The following is a 19,476-nucleotide window of genomic DNA, read 5'->3' as shown; positions in this document are numbered from 1 at the left end:
TTTTTTTCCCTTCCTCTCCTCACTGACCATATATTGGCACCAGTCTACAGCAATTCATGTCAGTTATCCTAAGCAATCATCCTTCTGCTGCTTCCTACAGCACTGGGAGAGTTGCTGATAGGATTAAATAAGACTTAACAGAGCAGATCCTATCACTTACTGTGCACGTATGAAGAAAAGAATAACTTAACCATGTGTGTGAACACTGTCAAGAACAGAAGATTTACTATAGCACAATCAAAATAACAGAGGGGAAAAAAACCCCTGCAATTTTCCTGAACCTTTTATAACTAAACAGCTCATGCAACTAATTCAGTTAAAAAAAGGCTTTTTCTATTCTTGGATTTAAGCCTGATTCATGTTATTAGTACCGTCATTCACTGAAATGGGATCTATCAATTGTATTTAAGAGGACATACAGGGTCTCTTAAAGTGAAAGATTAACAAAACCACTGTCATACTGGCTGTAATTTTTAAAAATATCCCTGGACAAACTAACTAAGAACGAGTAATAAAACGCATTTAGGTATCTTTTCCCAGACTCACAGTGAGAAGTTTAGTAGAACAAGGCACTTGTTCTGCTTCTCAATAATCAAAATTAACAGGTTGAGAACTAAAAATACATATTCCAAAACTCACAAGACAGATCTTATGACCTGCAAAGTGCCATACTAATAATATTCCAAAGCACTGCAAAATTTAAAATATTGTCTCTCCATTCTCCACATGCAAGCCTATTTGAAGTCTCCTGGGTGTTTACGTTTTTTTTTTCACTGGGGGGGGACGGGGGGGACGGACACAGTGGGAGAAAAAAGTACTGTTCTCTTGGATATTACAGTCCAGTCTCATCACAAGGATGAAATACTCCACTCTGACATTTTCTCCCACTGCAGAGAAAGATTAGCATTTTGTTAAATAAAGTGCCCATACTATAAATAGCAGCTTTTACAAGCACTTATAAATCTCTAATTGCTACTGCCAGTACAATTGCATAACTATCATCACTTGTTAGAGCTTCACTGAGACCTACACGCGCACTAAAGAACAGAAATATTTTCAACAATCCTTTCCATTACGTGCTGCCACGTCAGTACTAGACTGAGAACCTTATACCTTGTATTTTAATATCCATGTTACAAATGTAAGGCAATTAAAAGGGTAACAAATTATAAAGCACTACAAGCAAGTAGCTTCAGTAATTCAGAGTGGCCCCACAGAGGCCATAACATTTCTAGCAAACCAAAAATTCAATGTTAAATACACTGGCACGTCCATGTAATGGACAGCATAAATCTAAGACTACATTCTTGATGTAGCAGGACAATCAACTGAAACATGTATTCAGGAAAACACATTAATTTATGTTAAAAGAGGATTCAAAAGAAAAATGCAACTGTCCGTAACAGAGATGGAATGCACCGTGACAGCTGTGGGGCAGGAGTCATCGTTCTCCAAATGCCCTTGAATTTCTGAGAGAAAGATCAGTCTGGAGGGAATGACTTGTGAAAAAAATTGTATGTAATTGTTTCCACAGTTGTCAGTTCTATAGAGTTTTCATAACTGTTTGTGTGTCCCACATAAGAAGCGATTAAATGGCATTAATCTACAAAAATCTGTCACCACTAGCAAGCAATAACATCCCTGGCCCATGTCTGTCTGGCAGCATGTCTGCACTCTGTTCAGAAAGAAAAGATAGTGGAGCAGACCTGGAACTGGAGGGGTTTGCCTCCAGTTATTTCTAGAAAAGGGTTTCACAATGTCAGACTTTAAAAAGGTTTGATTCTGGATTATCAGCCTGCTTGTTCTGCGGCTCTTCCCCCTCAAGCAGCCCAGCTTCCATCACACAGCACTGACAGACACAGTGCCCAGCACCCTTCCTGCCCAACAAAACACTCTTCTCTGTAGTGCCAAACAGTTTTAAAGGAAGAACCTGTGATTCTTCCTAGCAAAAAGAGATAGATCCTTCCAAACATCAACTGCAACCATACTTTCACCTGCATGGCCACTACATTTATTATCATTTACCCATTTTCAGGGTGTTCAGCTCTGAAAAGACCTCCTAAAATTTCTGCACTCTCAAGTTTTGGGGGAATTACCACCTTTCTATAGACAATTAAGGGCAACTACTTCTCAAAAACAGACTCTTGGTTAGTTTTTCCTTTTCCTACACCATTGCTAGTGTGTTCTCATCAAGAGAGGGACCCATCAAGAGCACACAGACTGAAAGAGCATGTTAGGAATTTCCTCTGACCTGCACAACTACCTCATTACATCTCATTCTTCCATAATTCCATTCTTCACAACCCTCTCATTGACAGTTTCAGAGTAACTCTTTTGCCTTCCAAGTTTCACAGAGGGTCTAATTTGTTTTGAAAGTCTCTTGAGACCAAGCTAGATCAAACCCTAACCGAAGGAAAAATTCTTTGAAATGTTGGTGAATCATCATTTTTTGGTACCAGATGCTGCACATCCTCACCCTCCTGAGTGAACCATCTTTTATTTCCAGCTAGCATTCTGCACGAGGGATTCCGCCTGCCTCGTTAGTGGGTGGGTATTTTCAGGAAGTCCAAATCTTTTGGCAGCTGAAATAGAGAACAAAAGCAAAATCTTGATTTCTGCCAATGAAGGGTAACATTCAGCAGGAGTAAAACAGATTACTGGGCAAGGCTGAAGTCAGGCTAAAAGCATATTTGTGCAGAAGGACAGTATTCCCAGCAGGCCTCAGAAAGCAATGTTTTGTTTGCTTATGTCATCAACATTTGATTTTGTTGACAGCTTTAACTCCTGTTAATATTCTTTTATGTTTCATCCTCATAAGTGTGTTTCACCCACAAACAAGACCTGCAAATAACTTCCCCCTACTATATGCAGTTTAGCATGGGGAAAAAAAAAAAAAAAAAAGATATTCCAGAAATAATTGCATTGCATGCCAGATAAAATATTAATGATCAGGTTTGGCTACAAGCAAGAATAATTGACTGTGGAACTGGAAAAAGAAAAATAAGTCAAACTAAGGCTCTTACAGAAAGACGTTCAGTTGTTTCAGATAAAAATCTGCAGTTCCCAAATGTCAGCAGGGTTACACCCCTGACACAACGGATGGTGGACACTTTAATTTGCAACCTGGCAAATTTCTCCTCAAACCTTTTCAGAATCATTATAAAACTTCCATCTGGTTAATTTGTAGGGACAACACTGTCTTCTCATTGCAGGAAGCTTAACTTCATTTTTAACTGTATTTAAAGTAATTTTGATTAGACTATGTTTTTCTGCACAGATTCTAAAGGAACACTGTTAAATCCCTGGCCCTGACTTTTTCGTACTCTTATGCTGTACATCATGAATATGATGAAATTAATCACATACACTCAAAGGAGGTATAAATAAATTAGTATGGTCTCCATGACCTTGCTTTAGGAGAGATGAAATTTGGTTCATTATTAGTTCAGAAATACATCAAAGAGCTACTGATCCCTCTGACCTCAAGCAAACAGCACTTTCTACCATCCCTTTCTAGCCAAAAGCCCACAGAGATGAGGCAGAGCTGCATTTTCTCTAGATGCTCCAGCTTTGAGTGTGAACACTCTTTAATTTGACAGGCACACCATGGACACGGCTGAAGGATAACACGGAGGTGGACGAGCCAGCTGTCTGCAGCACAGATAGAAATACAGGACTGAAAAAAAAAAAACCACCAGCTTTGGTGTTCTTCCATTTGTAACTCCCCTACAGAATACCATGCTCAGTACCATGTTTCAACAGTAAAAGGAGCTTAGACACCACCCACACCTGGAAATACTTACTGTAATCGCACATACTTCTCATCCTCTTGGTAGTAAAGGAAGACAAAGGACAACTGTCTCCGATCCCAGAGCTGACAGGACACAGATATCACCACTGGATTTTCTGTTTCACTCACCATGCTCACTGCCTTCAGAGCTGCCAGCTGATGTAAATGCTTTATAAGCAGCAACAATATCATTGGTACAGCTTCCTCCTAAAACACTGGTGAGAACTACACAAACACTGACGTTGAAACCATTTACCTCATGGAGAAAATGTGAAGTTAAAACACCCCTCAGAAAATCCCTGCAGTGAAACACCTTGCTAAGCTTGCCAGCCCACATGGAAACAAGCAAAGCTCATGAGGAATGGGAGTGTTGCACCTTTTGCGGTTCTTAAGAGATATGGGTCTTCTTCTGACCTGAAGTGGCACACAAGTCAAAGTATCAAGTGAAACAGAACTGTAGGCTTTGGCTTATTTAAAAATAAATAAATAAATAAACACCTACTTGTTACAAAAATAGGTAAGTGCCTTCACAGAACTGCTTGCAAGTGAAGACTATGAAGCCATCAGAAATAAACCTGACACATCACCCTCTGCACCCAGGAAGGAATCAGGGGGAACAGATCATTTCATATAAACTGATCTTCTGAAGGTCACTGCATTACAGAAATAGCATGATGTGAGAAGACATTTCCTGCTTGCCTTTATACACAGCAGGTGCTTTTGTGTCAGAAGGGACTGTAAGAAAGGACAAAGCCTATAATCCTCTGACCTTCCTCTTCCAATTCTAACAGGATTTCCAGTGCTGGAAAACCCATTTGTGGCCTGGTGCAGTAAACCACCTTCAGAAAGTATAACAAGCTCGCACCATTCTGTGATTGCCTTGGAATCAGTAGTACTAATTTATAAATGCTGTGTCTTTTATACATGCATCTGATTGATGAAAAAGAGATTGCAGTCATCAAGACTTTAAGAAAACCTGAGACTACCAGCCTTGGAGCGCTACCTTCAACATGCTAGGAGATGATTTCAACAGTTTAACCATCCGAAGAAAACCTGTACCCATAAAACAGAGGATAAAGAAAACAGAGTGATGGGAGCAAAGACCAAAAAGGATCGTGACAGATTAAAAATTTTATATATGTGTGTGTATATATATCTACACATGCATCTTCTCAAACGCAGAACACCTGGGCAAGCTAAACTGCGTGGTTTCTATAAGGATGACAGCTTTCCTCCTGTTCTAATCCTCAGGATTTGTTCTCACCATGAAGGTTCAAAGACAGCTGTCTCAGGCCACTAAATAGCCACTGCCAACAATCATTAAAGAGCAACTACTAACTGACCCTGGGAAAATGTCTCTTGGGAAAACACAGCTTGCTCACAAGGCAGAGCAGAGCCAGACCTGTCAGGAGAGCATCATCCCTCTGTATAATAATGCAGAGGTGCGGAGACCCAGGTACAGGCCAGTGCCTGCTCCACACCACAGGAAGAAACAGGATTTATACTTTATTAGTTTTATACCTGTACTTGTCTTGTGCAGCTTCAGAATCTATCCTTCAATCGCTAGCTAAAAGACTCATTCATAAAAAGCAAGTGCCACCTACAGATAAAATACTTAGAGCAAAGATGTTGTAATAGATTATGCTGCTTCGAAGTTTTCATCTAGCTGAAAAGAAATTTGTTGTTGTGTATTCTTGTTACAAATGTTTATGTCTGCTTCAGCTCTTACAGCTATACGATCTGATGTCTTCACTGGCTAATTTTTCACTTGCTTCCTTAAAAAAAAAATAATCATACACTAAAAAGTTCAGTGCTCAGCAGCGTTGGGTTTTGCTGCTAATGACACATTTTCTTTCAATACAGACAGCCGGGGTTGTCTAGCAGCAATTTCTCCATTCAGTTTACCATTCTACCTTTCAAATACTGGCGTTAGTCATAACAGAAGCATGTAGTCTAGCTTGGTCAACAAGCAACTATACTCAAGCCCAAAATACTTGTCCCAAGCACTACTCTAGAAATGACCTGCAGCACAATGGGAGAAAAGACACTCTGAACTGGCCCTGCTCTGAACAGGACCAGATGATTTCCAAGAACAGATCTCTTTCATGAACAAATGCACAATTTCTAAGCCTGCTCCTCTAAGCTGTAGCAAGCTTACCACAGCACCACACTGCAGCAATATCTGAGGTGGACAATAATGCTATCTCCCTGATACCGTTGGAAAAGACAAACACTATGACAACAGACTGACTGAGTCAGCATTAATAAACCATACAATTTTATCTCACTTCCCTGCGCTTGCATGCCAATACGGGCAGGTGGTCCCATGGAGCAGCTTCCAAAAAGGCACTGCCAGCAGGGCCGCCAAGGGCTGACACTAGAACAAGGCCTTGCACAAAGCTTCACTTCTCCAAGACTCGGCTCAGAACTGCCACTGGATGCAACTCAGTGCACTGGGTACAAACATTAAAAAAGCACCATAGGCACTATCTGGCAAATTTTAACTAACGACATTCTTAACAGCTGACAATAACAACGGTGGCAGCGCACATAACTTTGAATTGCCCGGAAAGGGGGAAGCACCTCCCCAAGCTGCAGGTCTGCAGGTGCAGGGCTGGCTGGCATCACCAAGGCAAACCCCAGCTCACCGACGAGCTTCCTTTTGTGCGCTGGCAGAAGCGCATCCCAACACATCCCTCTGGGACATGTGAATACAGAGGAGTTATTATGACTGATTTTTTTCTTATGTGTGGTCCCCATAACCAAAACGTACTTAAGGCAAAATGGAGGGAATAGTAGAATTTAAATTGGACTTGGGTTGACATGTCATTGGCATCAACTCGGAGAAATTTTCCCCTGTACTCAGTAACAGCCAAACCACATTGAAAATCCAACTTTGGCACCAATTCTGGTAGGCCAACACCGCACAGCACAAGAAATACCTGCCTCAGCTGTTTCACCTAGCACTATATATGACACAGGGAAAGTTATCTGATAAAAACCCTTGTTTGCCCAAGCTCTTGCTCCTACAGCAACAATTCAAATGCTTTACATAAAAGATGACCCAATTTTGAACAAGCCAATTATTAACAATCTTGAACTGGATTAATTTTATTCTGTTTATGCTTTTGAGTATACAGATGGAGCCACTAAAACTCATTCAAATTCAAATGGACATGACCATCAGATTTGCAATTTCCACTCAGATCCCATAAATACTGAAAAAATTACTAGACTAGTGAGAGGTGGGTGGTTCTGCCTTGAGTCAAATAAAATATTGTTACAAAAGCAAAATACTTGGTGGTATTTATCATTCTCTGGGCCAAAAACCCTTATGTCACCCTCTGCTCTACAAAACAATTATATACTTTGGAATTAATCTTTTTGCCTCTCAGATTGTTAACAATTTTCAGACAGTTCTTTGATCTCTTCCTTGTATAGCCAACAGAGCATTAATTTGGATAGGATATGTTACTGCAGCAGGGTGCTGTCTCCTGTCAGGCATCAATAACCTGCCCCAAGCTGCATACCCATAAAAAAAGCTGCTATGCCAAGAATGTTTTACTTGCCAGAGGAGCTACTGCTGTTAACTCGATGACAAGGCTCCCATTTTTCCTTCAGTGGTCACATCTAGCTTTTCTCATACGCAGGAAATAGTCTTTAAGTTTTTTCCTCCACCAATGCAATTACTCGTTTCAGAAACACTGGCTGGTTTTGCTAATTCATGTTTCTTTTGTTACCTGGTAGCAGGTTACTGTTATCAGCAACCCACAAAAAGTGTTTCCTCTTCCTCCGAAGGTGATACAAATTGAACAGAGTATCAGAGGGTTCTGTAGGACTAAGAGGAATCAAAGCAGTGACACTACATTTCTTACCATTTCTGAAGAAAAGCATGTTTAAGCCAAGAACTCTGACAGCACAAAGCCCACGCATGCGTATTAGCCATCATTTACTAACTTGTTCTTCAGAAACACGATGTCATTCAGCAAAATCAAGGACTGCAATGACTGGTCAACACACTATCTAGAAACTTTATGACTACAAATCAATGCCCTCCATCTTCCTATGATCTTGAGAAAGCACAGAAAAGAAAAAAATGCCTCTTTACTGAAAGGCAACAGTTCAGACACTTAAAATGTTAACACTTATTATTAAGGGGGGTGGAAGAAAAAAATAGCAGTGCAAAAAAAAGCAGGACCAAAACCCAAACAGTGGAGACACCAAGAACGTGGAAGCTCCTGCCTGTGAACAAACACTCATGTGGAACACACCCCCAGGTCCAGCACACAACGCTAGCAGGGACGCAGAGGGGAGGTGAAGGAAAGCGTTATGTGGCTGCTTAAAGTGACATTCACAAGCTTTAGCACAGAAGTGTATTTTTAACCACAAATGAACAGCGCAGGTTTTTTAATTTTCTGGTAAGTTTCAAGGACAGAAGCCATAGAACACATCAAAATGAAGATAAAACAGTAAAATAAACACGTTTAAAAAAAATGCAGACCGTGTCAAAGAATATATGGTACAGGCAGCTGACACAAAAATGAGAAGGAATGAAAGATCACAGGTATGTTCTTAACAGCTACTCCAGACCTGAGAACCTAGGCATGAGCACCTGCCTGCAAGCACCCAGACCGAGAACCTTGCCTCAAATCACACCCACCTAACCACACTCACACCAGTATTACAGCAGTCCCAGTGCCTGCTCCAAATTTCTCAGGGCATATCCAAAGAAGGGATTTTAACAGTATTTTAGTAACCCGAGAATGATCTCACAGTGAACTTAGAAACATCGCCTTTCCAAAGTTATTACAAAGAAGGTTCCTTTGACTGCAATCTGATCCAAAACAAAACCAGAACACAGAGTTCTCCCAATTCCCCACCTCTGACCATTCTTGCCCCCAGAATATGACACAGCAACTGATTGCTGGATGCCCCTGGAAGGCACAAGACACATTCACTGACTTCAAGAGGCACGGTAAGTTCTGCAGCTACTGGGAAATCTGCTGAGCTGACTCCATCACTGGCCTTTTTGTTGCATATCTGCAAGTTCAAATAGTGGCACAATGCTGTCATAAAAACAACAGGTAACTGGCACCGGATCCAGAATTTCTGCAGGAGGAATCCCATCTGAACCAAATCATTTACAGAACAGGAGACATGCCAATCCAAGAAGCTGAATGTAAGGCCAAATGTGTCTTCAGCTTCCTCAAGTCAGTGGCAAACTTGGCAAGTTAAATCAAAAATCCATACATCCCAGTAACTTCCATGAGACAGCAGCCAGTGGAAGATGCTTCAGGAATGACATAGGCACAAAATATCATTTCTTTTCAGTGTCCAGTAATCTGTGGTTTAGTGACTTGATTAACCAACAGAAGATCAGATGCCTACTCAGTGAAGATGACTGGGTGTTTTTTTCTTTGGTTTCATTGCATACAAACCAACTAGCATACCATGGATAAAAAATACATCTGAACTACTGGATACATACTCTGCACAGGAATCACACTGATCAACCTGAATTCCCCTCCCCAAGAAGTCTTTGGATTCAAGAGCCAAAGGGATAAAAATCAGGGTGAACAAAAAACCAGATATATAGGATGGGAGAAGAGACCTGGCCAAAACTGCCCAGTGTTTAGGCAGCACATGGCCTGTTTGTTTCGCAGCAAGATGACCAACCCTACAGATTTTGATGCCTAATAAAAGCCAGTTCAACTTATTATAAACTGTCCTGCACATTGGTTTAAAGCCAGTATTGGTTAAACAGTTATAAATTACCTTCTGTTAATTAGATTGTTTAAAAATATACACTCATGCCTTAAAAAGTTTTTTTTACTCCAGCCTCCTCTCCAGTATGCTCTCCAGATGTAACCAAGAGCACAGCCATCGGACCTGGCCAACAGTACATTGTCTCATTACTCTTCAAAGTCAAGTTCCAGTATTGACACTCTCTCCAACTTCTCAGAAGTTACTACCCCTGATCTCAAACATGTTCGACAGCTCCACAACCACAGTCCATCAAGCATCAAGTGGCCATCACACTCCAAGCAATGCCAGGGACTTGGACTGACCCCCCGGCAGGAGCAGCTGAGCAGGAAGCTGCCAGACAGCCAACTGCCCAAATGGCATCCTTTTGCCTTCCAACATGTGCTGTTATCAGTTTTAAAGCTCTCCAGATGCTAACCTGCCATCTGCTTCATCACCTCCTTCTCCACACTCCTTAAGATGTTCTCAAAATGCCGAGTTTAGGTGCCCCTTCCATATTCACAGGCTTTTTCCACACTCCCATCAGCAACTGAGTTGTGGTGGAACCAGTGTAATTAACAAAATGCTGAGATGCAGGTCTCCAGAACAGAGCTGCCTCACAGTATTTGAGGGAGCCAACATAAGCAGAAAATGGAGCAGGCCACAGTTTACAAAGGTTTTAAAGCAGCAAGAAAAATCCAGACTACAGCAGCCCTGAGCATGAGGTAGGCAGGAAAGCTGAAGTCGCCCTGCCCTGAGAACCTGTGGGAAGGCTCCAACTGTCCCGAGGTATGATGATGCTTCTAACTCATCAGGAGCAATACCACAGAGTTCAACTTTACAGTGTTATTAGAAAGGTCATAACAGACATAAGAGACAAGCATTTCTAGAGCCAAACTGTACAGAAAAGATAGGAAGACCTTTAACCTTGAAGTCACCATTTTCAGCATTTTGAAGATGTACTAAACTAGAACTACAGCTCTTACATTTCAAAAGCAAAAAGAAAAGAAACTCAGTGGAGCTGAGATGAGACTTTGAGACAATTTGAAAAATATACTACACTGCTGCCCCCAGAGCCAAGCCTGTGCAAAAAGTGCCTTAGTCAACCATACATCTACAGTACAAAAAAAACCTGATTGAAATTTAACTGTTTTCTACATTGTGTGCAACAGTCCAATGTAAACAAACATGACACAATGTGTGATCATTGCTTTACATGTATTTCACATATTCTTTAATGTATCACAATAATCTCTAAAGATACTACATGCTGGTTTAGGAAAGAATACCAATACACATTCCTAATATTCAAGGCCAAGTATGAGAGAAAAGGCCTCCTATTTTTTTGTAAGAGATGTCAATAACAGGGCCTAATACACACTCTCATTTCATTTTTGCATGCACAAAAACAGTGAATTCAATCATTACAGCTGCTAGTCTACCCTAGCCTTTTACCCCAATATAGCGTGCCTTAGGGAGAAGGAAATATGTATTTCATCTTAAATAAGGCTTCAGCCTCCCCATCCACCTCCCTGGATTTCATCTTCATGTGTAAGCACCAACATGACAGCAAGTACTTCATGTAAAGCACTCAATCCAAACTGACATCTGCAGACATGTTTCTTGCATGTGATTACAACACAGCACACAAGAAAGCTTCTCCTGTCCAAAACTAACCCTCTGTACTCCAAGCGCAGAGCAAAGGCTCTGATGGAATCTGCAAGCACTGCAGAAGCAAAAGGAAGCACAATTCCAATATGTTTAACAACTGAATTAGCATAATGCTCACCATGCAGAAACCAGTTTCCCTGACCTTCTTGAAATGCCAATCTGCAACTACCGATGAGTCCTTCCTATGTGTACTGTGATTCAATGATGTGAATGAAGAAGTCAGGAAAACATCTGTTTCCCCATCAAGTTTAGTGACAATAGGTCAGACATGCGGAACCTCTCCTGCAGCCTCACAGAACCGTGTAGCTATAGTGAGCATCTCTCTCCTACTAGGTAAAATTCTACTTAGGAGAGTAAGAAAAGAACTTAAGTTGTATTAAAAACTCTACTGTAATCAAATCAGTTCATTTAATCTCTCCTTTGCAAGCAGTAAACACAGTAAATTTTTAAAATACTCATTTTGTGAAGAACATAAACTGAACATTATGACTTGTAAGAATTACAAGATACATAAATTCAAACATGTTTTAGAAATACTTAACATTATTTGCATAAATTTACATATTTTCTTGGACATAATTGTTATTGTAGGCTTGAATATGCAAAAGAAAAACCCTGTATCATTTGTACATGTGTACTGCAAGAATAGGATGATATACTCTGCAACCATCATATCACTTAAAATATTTTAAGGGCAGATTATACTAACATCTGACATTTTACAGAGCCAACACAGCAAGAGCACTGTTTGACAACAAATAATAAAAGTAACATTTCTTGTAAGGTCTCTAAGTAAAGGAACGAGCCAGCTAAGCTGCGCAACTTGAGCATAAATGCCTGTTTTAGAAAGGCATCTGTGCTCGTTTTGTTCAATGAAGAATTCTGAGTGTTCTCATGAAATATCAAACACCAATTATGGCGGCCAAAAAATTCCAACCCTGTTTAAAATGTATCATGGCTTTGCTGGGCCGAATGCTTTCCTTACAGATGAGACAGCTTTGTTCATTGAAAGCCTTGTATGGTTGAACATACTTGCAGCAGATACACAACCCTCTTAAATTTTGGCACAACTCACTCCCTACTAAGAGTTACTGATACTATGGCTGAATTGAAAAAGCAACCAGGCTTAATCCAGGCTGAAGTCTGAGCTCATTAAAAGAACGGAATAAAGACAAACTAAAGCCCATTCCTGTTTATGTCTTTCAAATTCTCATCATCACTGTACAATAAAGATCACCCTAGTTTTACAACAGGAGGAATAACAAGTTCTATAACACATTTATTAATAGCACTTGTTGAAAGGCACAGAAAGCATGTATTTAATCAATACTAAGACCAGAAAAAACAGTCACTATGAAAACATAAACAGAAGGGGCTGATGTGTATGGCAACAACATTGTTTGCATCAGCAAAAGCACACACAAACACTCATATTCCCATACGCTGAAATACTGGCAGCTTTTTGACTATTAGAAACTATGAAGGGTAAAATTGTTTTAAACTACTAGAATTAAAGAAAAATAACAAAACAAGAAGATTAGCATCTTCACTTCTTCACCTCTTCTTCAATGTGCCAATCCCATGTATTTTAGATTTAAACCACAAAATGCAGCTAATTTATTTTTCTTCTATTTTTGCCATCTATCTCATCTGCACCCAAGTGCCGCTTCTGCAGCAAAGTTAAAGTTGTCTATTCCTGGCCTGGCCTAGCTCAAAGAGCACACACGCTTCCCAGCAATGCCAGAGCTCTGCAGACTCCACTGCCGAACTGTAACTGGGTCAAGCCGGTGGCTGGAGTTAACAGGCCACTCTGCTCACAGCAATTCTCTCCCCAGCCCCCAACCAAATTAAAGGGGTATTCTGACCTGGAAAAAAAACACTTGGATCTCCTTGTTACTCCACATTGAAGTTTACACCAGTTATGTAAAATAAGTAAGAACTGCACCAAAGCTAGAGCCATTCGTACGCTGCATACATACACTCTTTGAAGAAACTGTGGGAATGCACATGCACGTTTTTTCCCTCTAAGTGAAAACTGTGCAGATAACCAAACCTTCAGCAGCTGAATTGTTATCTTTCTCTACTTGTTACAGCAGGCTAATGACCATCCTGACTCATAATTACTACAATAGTAAGAAGCTTTCAGTTCTACTCCTGCAAGACCAACACTTATCTTCTTTCAGGCATGCAACAGCTTTATTATAGGCCAAAACTGAAAGTTTTGGCACTTAATTCCGATAAGAACTTTTAATGAATGGCTCTGTAAGCAGCTTTAAAAAAGCCCAGATTCCTCCCCACCACCCCCCGCCCCAATGTTTAAGTGCATGTTCATAGGACATGACTCTAAAACAAAAACAAGCAATGTTTTGGATAATAAACCTCTGTAGTCCTAGACTGCTCAGACTGCACCACCACAACCACACAAGCCTAAGAAAAAATTAATTTCCTCTCCTCAAGCATGTTTTGTAGAAATGAAGAGTATAAAAAAAAAAATCGACTCCCATTGTTTCAAGGTAATTGTAAGGTACTCAGGAATTGTGAAAACATGTAACCAACGATCGCCTATTTATACAGATGCATTGAAAAATAACCCCAGCTTGGAAAGCTGTTTGAAGGCTTCCTTGTCTGCAGAGGTTCCAGCATTACATATTCTCAGAACAAACCAAAGACAGTGTAAAGCAACAAAATAGGCCACCTTTGTTTAAGAAAAGGATCTCAAGATTAAGCTGTTTACAGCTAGATTATTTATGCCTAGGCCTGAAGAAAATCATCACCCAGTAGACCTACATATATCCCTTTCTGATCAGACATTCAGGTCATACTAGCATAAATTGATATCCATTCATGAGAAAAAAAAGGAAACATTACTAATTTTTTTTTTTAGCCAATAGCTGCAAAATGTTAGAATAGTCGTCCTACTGAATTCAGTGTGTTTTGCCAAAACTCAGTACCCAGGTTTTCTTAAGAATTTGGTTTTCCTGTCACTTAACAGAACCTAAGATATGAAAACTCCACTGTGCATAAAACCACTTCACCCACAGAAGCCCATTGAAGGCAAACAGTAATTGACTTGCAATGTTTTTTATTTCTTACTTTTTTTAAAAGTATTACTAGAACACAGCTTCAAAAGAAAGGCCAGAGTTCAGACAGAAGTTTACATATGCCCTTCAAACTTACTGAAAGCCAATCAAGGAAAAGAAAGCAGACAACTTTCATCTCCTTCAACAAGTGCAGCATCTCCTCAGAAGCAGCTCTTCACAGTCATGTCTCACTGGAAGCATGTATACAGGCAATCCAACAGCAAATTCACGTTCATAATTAGGAGAAGTCTGTACATTCAACTGCATAGGTGAATCTAGTTTATCAAGCATGATGTCTTTCAGTTAAACTATTACATCTACCAGGTCCATGGTCGTTCAGAAGGTTGTGGTTAGGATTCAAGACTAGTTTGCCACAGAGGGAATCCCACAGCTCTCCTGACCCCATTATTCCAGCCTCTTTGGCTGCAAACCCAAGACAACCTCGCGGCTGTTTATACCACAAAGGCTACCTCTGCAACCAGGGGAGTCTCCATTTAAATAGCTTTCAGAGGCAAAAGCAAAATGTTTGTGGCTTCTTCCATATGATGTCTTTGAGTGATTCCTACACAGAGAACAAAAAACACACCTAACACATTGCAACATTCTCAGATTCTAGTCACCTTTGTGCATCAAACACGAAGTAGTGATACAGATTGTGCTCACAGCATCACTGAAAGCTTCATGCCTGGGCTTGCAGGATTAAGTAGTTTACTTCAGTCTTGGTTTTACAAACAGCTCAGTGAATACAGTATGATCTCCTATTCCATGAATGTCTCTTTAAAGTATTGAATAGACATAATATTTTCCTCCCAAAAGCTACCTGCTACTTGAGAATTGAACAAGGAGTCCCAAAAGGCTGTGCCTGCATCAAGAAATAAATTAATAACATAAACTAGCAGAAAACCTAAGACACTGAATACCTCCCTACAACCAACAGCATTGTGTACATCTCCCAAGCTACAAAAGTGAAAGAAAGACTTCCAACTAGCATTATTCATATCCTCTTGCAGCAAGACATCCTCTAAGCAGAAATAGCTTAAAAATAAGAAAAGAATAGTGACATTACATGTTACTGGATGCAGAACATTAAAAACTTGCATTTAGACATGCACATACACACACACCTCTTTTACTAGTGAAATTTTTAAATAACTACACAGCATGACAAACTCATTTGTCAAAGGAAACTTCCCCCGCCTAGTGACCAGCACCAAGTTATCAACTTTTTATGTACTATCAATTTCAGAAAACATACCAAGTCTTAGACAAAGATCTTAACATATGAGACTCCTCAATAACAAACCAGTACAACTTTTAAATACATGAGCAGCCAAAATTAGGAGGAGAAGTAGTTTTCTGCAACCACAACCATACTGTGTCCCTAACTGACACGCTTAAGAGTAATCCTCTCAAATATGATCCCGAGTCCTGTGCTCCTGATCTGCAGAGTATTCCCCACAAGCACTGTGGTCTATACTGAAATTGTCAAAACTATGGAAAGTTTTCTTACTACTATTTAAAAAAATCAAGGACAGGAGAAAAATCACCAGGAGTTCTATCAACTTGATTCTGACAATACTTGGAAAACCCGCCAGAAGACAGAAAACTCCACGACCAAAGATCAAAGACTAATCCCAAGGAAAAGACTAGGCAGCAAATGCAGCAACACATTCTTCACCAAGGAGAGCAAGCTCACTTTTTACTTTACAATAACCAAAACACTCTGAGAAGGGAGGCGTTGAGACTGGTTTCAAAATTATCTAGTAGCCAGAGAAACAGAAGCAATGAATGGAGCAGAGTCCAGGGCAACACCCAAGCAAAATCACAGAGCCCCGTGAAGCAGCCCAGGAAGTATAATACCTGAGCTCTCCCTCTACCTTCCACCTGGGACCTGCTGGTCAGGACTCACTTCTTTCATGTGTGGTCTAAATTTTACCTTCAGTCCATGGAGCAGTAAGGGCCAGCAAACTTTTCAAACATAGAGCTTAGAGTCTGAATTTCTTTCTTTCAATAAAATTTATTTCCAAGTTGTAACTGTTTTTTTTTTTTTCCTGTGGGAGAGATCAGGCACACAGTATATTACTACTTTCAGAGGTGTCTGCAGACACACCCTTGCTCAAGTAGCATCCAAGGTGACAGTGCTACACCTGGTTGGAAACAGTATTAAAAACTTTTTTTTAAAATAAACACACAACACAATCATCACTACACATAGCTCCCAGACTGGCAATGATCAGAGGTAATGAGTTTTTTAATCATCAGACATTAACATTTTCTTAATATATTGGTATCTAGATAGTTAAAAGCCCAGGTAGATGGGTACTCTGCCCTTTCTCCTCTGGCCGTTAAGACAGGCAGCCTCTAGAACCACAGGCGAGTACAAACCTTGGATAAGTGACATTCACATTGTTTACTACCATATATAAAATGAAATAGTAAAAAATGACAAATACAAGTATCTAAATTAGAAGACAGTCCTAGATTTTGACTTCTTAAAGGAACTTTCCATGACATTCTAAAGTCACTTTGTTCTATGTCTTATATATATTGGAAAAAAATTTAGTTCAGAACTAGTTCAGAGCATCATCTGAAAAAGAAGAGACTAAAGTTTACAAGTACATCTTCAAAACTATACACCTATCAAAAGTGATTTACATCTTCTATTTAAACAGGATTCCTACATCTTTAATTACTCTAAAGCAGAAAGGCTTTATAGATTTACTTGCTAATAAATACCTTTGACTTTTTTTACAGAAAAAGGCATAGCATACAGTGAAGAAAATCCTACCAAAAAGTTTATAAATTCTTGAAAGATTTTTTGGAAGAAGTCTTTACCTGGATTAAGCTGCCAGGCACTTCATTTGCATTTCTGCCACACATTGTCTGCTTCCCTACCTCACCCTAAAAGCATCACAGGAAAAGAGAGAAAAACAGGGGTCCTTAAAAAGATGCAAAGCCTTCTAATTTACGGAAGGGAGACAAGGACAAGAAAAAGAAAATACAAACAACCTTCAATTCTGGCAAAAAGTACCTCTGAAGCAGCTAAACTACTTCACAGTTGCCCTGGAAACATAGTTTACCTCTTCAGCCTACCATGAAAATTGCCTGCAATTACCACAATGGAATAAAGCATCAGTTTTGACAAAATATCAATTGCTATATGCTGCAATTTAATGCAGTACCAGTATTTTATGATGAGCAATACTTCATCTTGAATAGAATTATATTACTAGCCACTGAAGAACCAAATCTGTAGGTATAATAAAAGGTTACGATAGCTCATAATGGTATAGAAGACCTCTGCCATCTGCCAAGTGTGATTTCCTTTAATCCCATTCCTCACACACAAATCAAAATCACACGGATTACGCCACAGAAATAGAAGTCAAGTCAATACCTGAATCCGCAAGATTAACCTCCTACCTTGAGACGGGAGAAATGCAAGAACAGTAAAAATGCTGCAAAGAGACTAAGGAAGATAAAGCCTTTTACATGACTCGATGCAATACCACACAGGAAATACAATGATTTCACAGATTAGCTTCACCCTTTCAGAATCCCGATTTTGCTCCCTCCCAAATCCAAGCGCAGAACTCCATGCAAATTCAGGCAATCGGGAACTGACCTTCAGTGTGATCTTTTGGATCAACTGTTTCTACCCATAAACGGAGCTCCTCATCCCTCCATCCACACACAAATCACATTTGGAGTTCAGAAGAAAAATGGACAAATGAGTTGCATAACAGAAGACAGCAATACAAATCTGTCCACCCAAACGTCAGAGACGCTTCTAAAATAAAAACATACAGACATGCACGGGCTGAAATGCCAACGAAGGTATGTGTAACTGCAATTAAAAAGAACCAGCGTGATGGCACTTAAAACTTAACTCTAGAGAGCAGATACATTTCCGAAGAGACCAAGGCATGAGGGAGTCACCACATACCGCGCTTCTGAACGCCCGTGTCCCTTCTGCAGGCTGCTGTCAACCCAAGCAGCAGTCGGAACGGCTGTAAACTCTTAAGGGGAGGGGAAGGGGGGTGTGGGGGGGTGTTGGAGCATCTTTATTTGGCCGTTTAAGAATGCCAAGCACATTATCATCACTAATCCTGAGGGGAACAGATAATTGCAGCGCTTACAAAAGTCATCTTGGATTACAAAATAAGGCTCTAACCTGCAGTGTTCGCCAGCAGAGCATTACACCCATGAGCCATCAAAATCACCACGAGAAGTACCTGCAGCCGCCCCCCCGACACCGAGCCGGGAGCACCCAGAGCTCCTCCTTTGTGCCTCGGGGCGCAGCACGGGCACACGAGGACCCAACTTCTCCCCGCGCCCTTGGCTCTGACGCAGTGAAAAACCAGCCGCCCGGCGAGCCCAGCGCCACCGGGACGGACCGCGGGACCCCCCCGCAGGCCGAGCCCCGGGCTGCGCTGCCCCCCGGCTCCCCGTGTGCGCCCCCCGCCGGGAACCGCCAGCCGCGGGAGGGGCAGCGCCGCCCCGGCCCCCCTCCGCTTCCCCACAGCCGGCTCGGAGGGCGGCCCGGGCCGCCGCTCCCCTCAGGGCGAGAGAGCCGGACCCGCCCGGTGCCTCAGCGGGCCGGGCCGCCTTTGTCCCGCCGCCCCCAGCGCGGTCCCACGCCCCGGCACTCACCGGGACCCACCGCCGGCACTTACCCTCACCGGGAACGGGAGGGGGAGGCGCACCGGCTCGTCTCTCAGGGGTGCCGGCGCGGGACGGCGCCGGCTCGGCCGCAACGGGGAAGTTGCTAACTAAGTTTGAGCGCGGCGGAGCCCAGCGGCCTGCCCGGCTGAGGTGATCGGCGGCCGGGCACGGCCAGACACCCCCACCCGGGGGCGGGGCGGAGCGGGGGCCGCCCCCTCCACGCTCCCCGGGACGAGGGGCTGCCGGGGGCAGCGGGCGGGCCGCGGCGGAGAGGGGAGGGCCGCGCCAGGCCGCCCCGCCCCGCCCCGGCCCCGCCGCTTGCCGGGCTGCGGGCGCTGCCGGCCCCGCCGCGCCGCAGGGGGGGGCCCGGCCCTTCGCCCCGGTGCCAGGAGCCGCCGGGCGCGGCGCGCGCGCAGCCCGGCCCGACCCCGCGGGAAGCGCCTCTGCTGTTGCCATGGCGACCGCGCGGCTCCGCCGGGGTGGGCGGGGCCTCCCGCGCGCCGCCCGGTGCCCCTCACAGGCGGCTCC

The 19,476-nt window shown here is 42.1% G+C and overlaps 1 protein-coding gene across 1 annotated transcript in view; it reads right to left on the bottom strand.

Annotated features, from left to right (window-relative positions):
* KIAA1671 (KIAA1671 ortholog) overlaps window positions 1-19,140 on the bottom strand; it is an 87,269-nt gene extending 68,129 nt beyond the window's left edge. The window contains exon 1 of the mRNA XM_037375257.1: window positions 18,960-19,140. The gene's annotated coding sequence lies outside the window, so the exon portion shown is untranslated. The remainder of the gene's footprint in view (window positions 1-18,959) is intronic.
* Window positions 19,141-19,476: the final 336 nt, after the last annotated feature.

Source organism: Falco rusticolus, chromosome 1 (genome assembly GCF_015220075.1).
Source record: "Falco rusticolus isolate bFalRus1 chromosome 1, bFalRus1.pri, whole genome shotgun sequence".
Classification (NCBI taxonomy): domain Eukaryota; kingdom Metazoa; phylum Chordata; class Aves; order Falconiformes; family Falconidae; genus Falco; species Falco rusticolus.
The sequence above is the reverse complement of the archived record's forward strand: the minus strand, read 5'-3'. Positions and strand labels throughout refer to the sequence as shown.